General features: G+C 32.1%; 2 protein-coding genes across 3 annotated transcripts in view; one reads left to right on the forward strand and one right to left on the reverse strand.

Moving 5' to 3' along the window:
• The window catches only part of LOC117182026 (6-phosphofructo-2-kinase/fructose-2,6-bisphosphatase-like), a 110,823-nt gene that overhangs the window by 45,978 nt on the left and 61,006 nt on the right, over positions 1-3,839 (forward strand). The window lies entirely within an intron of this gene.
• LOC117181208 overlaps positions 1-3,839 on the reverse strand; it is a 243,827-nt gene that overhangs the window by 18,190 nt on the left and 221,798 nt on the right. The gene's annotated exons all lie outside the window — the stretch shown is intronic.

Consider the following 3,839-nt stretch of genomic DNA (forward strand, 5'->3'; position numbering starts at 1 on the left):
AGGCCAAAAACAATCCAAAAAGGGGGCTGTAATATAGTCACAGCTTCCTCCTTCGATTAGATAAGCAGCCCTATATATTTGAGAGCTTCAGGGCCACTAGTTTAGTTCTAATCTTGACTTTACTCTGTAACCAACGATATAAAGGCACGTGATATCTCGTTAGAGATATCACATATTTTTAAAAACTCATTTGAGCCTTTTTCAATATAACACATACATGTCAAACTTTTCTAACTTAAAAAAATCTTTCTACTGCTTTAATGTCATATTTTATGAAGAATGAGAAGACAAGAATTCGACTTCGTAGTACGGTGAGGGCAGCACCTCGGTAGGACAGAAAATGTGATGTCCTATATATATAATTCCCCACTCTGACGCCCCGTACCGCATCTACGTTTATAATATGTTTGCTTACGTCTTTAAATCTCCCTAAAGTATCTGGAAGTTTCACCCTCCCCCCCCCCCCGCCCATATTAGATATTTTTCCCAACTAAATTATTTTTGTGAATTTATTACTTAATTAAGTATACACATAGGGAAAAAATTACAGGGGGTCCTGCCTAAAAATGTGGTATCTTCAGTTTTCTTGGAACTTCGCTAAGTTTTCTTTTCGTTCCCCATAAGACATCTCTTGAAAGCCGGGTTGTCAATCTACAGGGGCTACAATTTACGACATTTTTTTGGTAATAAATCATAAATTCTGTTACTTTGATCAATTTAACTGTTATATAAGTTCTTACTTGACGATTTTTTGTGCGCTTTACTATGAAACTGATTATTTTTCATTGAAAAATATTTTTCATGCACATTTTTATATTTTAAACATATTTGAAGTTTTTCTTCAAATGCAGCCCATTCAATTTCATTAGAAATATTATCTTTTTAATATATTAACTTTTTTCTTGAAAATAATTTAGAGTAGAAAGCGGCGATAACATTGCAATCTCTTGTAGTACTTTTTAAACATTCAGAACAAGAGTTGGGGGTTGCCTGGCGTCAGGGGCCCAATATTTCAGCTTTTGACTATGCGCGCCGAAATTCAAGTGTGAATAACTCGACTTAAACATTCTCGATTTGAAAAAAATATTAGTGCTTTGAATGCTCTTTTAATTTAACTTTAAAATTGATTGGAATAAAAAGTTAAAATCATTTTTTTTATAAACTCCGAAATTGTCGTTTTTTTTGGAAATAGTCTTTCCAAAATCTGCGCGTTGCACGGGCACATTCTCTTCGGGTGCTGTGCGCGCAGTTCGTTAGTTTAAGCGCGCACATAGCATGCGACTGTTGGATCTCGCGCTTTGCTCTCGATAATGTTCTTACCTCGCGCTCCGCACTCAGTCTTTGTAATTTCCCCAAATTTGTGCAAATACATTTTAAAATTAAATATTAAATCACCGAAAAATATAATTTGGAGATTGTGAATTCTCTTTTGTTCAACGTCCTTCGGCTTTAACGAACACATTATCATCACCTGTGTCATACTTCGCAATGGATTTTGTCCAAACTGCGAATTTCTCTACATTGAGTTCAACTCTATTATATCAAATGTGTATTATATTTATTTTTGTACCTCGGCCATGGACTGCTTATTTAGATATTGCAAAATGAAGAAGGAGTTTTAAAGTTCATGATTACTTTATTATTTGTATTTTATTTTGTATTAATTCTTATTCACATACATCCTAAAAAATGTCATACCTTGTGTCCTTTTCCCACAGTTAAAAAAAAATATTTTATTTCTCACGTTTGAAACCAAAACTACGCATCCTGTCAAAAAGTGAATAATGAAAAGTTTGTAGATCTTCGTTTGATGTACGACTTTTGTATATTCGTAATTTTTTCGTAAATTGTGTCGTTTATATAAATATTTAATTTTCGAATATTATTTTTAAAGATTAAAACAAAAAATACGCGTCCCATCAAAAACTTATTAATAACAAGTTTATAGATCTTTTTGGGTGTGCAAGCCAATTATTAATAAATTTGTAGCTATTTTTTGGATTAACAACCTTTGTTAAATTGTTTTTTGGTAGCTTGTTTCGTTTGTACACAAATTAAATTTTTTATATATTTTTAATCTTGTTTTTCACAAATAAAACAAAAAATGAGCTGCCGGGTCGAATAAGGACACATACATTTTTTCTGCTCGAGCGAGATGAGCTCTCGGGGTTTTCTGAAGTTGTTTAGAGAATTAATTTTTGGAAATTCCATTATTGCAAGAAATTTTCTTGCATTCAGTCTAAACATATTTCCACTAATCTTCTTTTTGTCCTGTCAGGGTTAATTTTCCCTTGTGCTGAAAAATTTATGTGCTCTTATTCGATCCAGTAGCTCAAATATGTACATCTATTTTAAGTGCACAATTTTTGTAAGTTCAGTTTTTACAGTCTCTTGCATAGATTGACCACCAAGTGGAATTTATCTTTCATTATTTTTTGGGCGATCAAAATTTGAATGTTCGATTTTCCAAAAAGAATTCGAAAAGTTATTATAATAATCTTATAGGGTGTTCAAAGAGCAATGTTTTTTTTTTAACTGACTTTTTTTTATATCGTGCATTATTTGGCTTAAGATGTTCATTTTTTTCCAATGTTGTAAATGCTATAACTCTGGTAATTTTTTCTTTGTATCAAAAAAACCATATAGTTTTTCGCAAATGCTCTCATTATTTTAATTTCCATCCAGAATAGCTGGCTAACAAATTTGACCTACAAGTTAGGACACTTCAAGGATATACTAAAGGCCAATCCATTCAGCCAATTCTTTCGGAACTTAGAGTACTTACAGACTAATAATCTGCAGCCATAAACGTAGGAAAGGGGGGGGGGTAATTTTTAAACAAATATAATATCTTTTTTGATGAGGATGTAAAAAATACGATTCTTCCCCAGTTCCTCTATATTAACATGTATTTACCAAAATGGGTACACTTTCCATTTCTACATACAGGCTTCTGCACTAGCAGGCGCATCCAACGCGATGTGTAGAGTTTCAAGTGCAGGCAATTTTCTGTTATCATAAGGTTTAGCTGTAAAATAGAAGATCTTTTTGTAGTAAAAAAAGAACCCGAAATATATTTTTTAATATTATAAAAAATCGCGGAGATATGGTACTTTGAATTGTTTTTTAATTTCTGCATCTTTGGTTCTAATTAACCAATTTAACTTTTTGAAGTCTATGATTGTAATAATATATGATATCACCTATTTCTAGTTTTTTTTTGTTGTTTTTGAACAATTAAAAAATAGTATTTATAAATCCATCATTAAAATTTTTCTCAATTTTGATGTCAGTGTAAACTCTGAATGTGTCTTACGATTTCGGTAAGCTTTACAGTAAAAGAAGCAGTGACTTACGAGAAAAATATTTTATATCCAACATCCGGTACGATGAAATTTCCGCGGCAAATGCGTTCCACAGTGGGACCGAAGCCTGCCAAGAAATGCGAATATTTTTTTCGTGAACTACTCTCCTTTTCACTATGAAACTAAGTCCAATTTATTGTTTTCTTTTCGGAATTTTTATATAAATTTATAAATTTTAGCAGAATATATGATTAATTGAATAACGGCTCGCGAGTTAAAAAGTCAAAGATTCGAGCCCATGAATGTTCACGATCCCGTTATTCCTGTCTTTACGTTTATTACTAGAAGAATTTGACGGTTAGTCAAAATTAATACTATTGCAATTATAAAATGCTGTTTTCAAGAAATTCTGTTTTGCTTTTGGTTTTTATTAATTAGCAGACTTTAAAAGATTGACCCAACAAATTTTGTTGATCATATACCCGGCTCTCCCAATTAAGGCAGAATAGAAAAATGTTTGACCCCCCCCCCCCC

The sequence above is a fragment of the Belonocnema kinseyi genome, chromosome 10 (genome assembly GCF_010883055.1).
Source record: "Belonocnema kinseyi isolate 2016_QV_RU_SX_M_011 chromosome 10, B_treatae_v1, whole genome shotgun sequence".
In the NCBI taxonomy this organism is placed as follows: Eukaryota; Metazoa; Arthropoda; class Insecta; order Hymenoptera; family Cynipidae; genus Belonocnema; species Belonocnema kinseyi.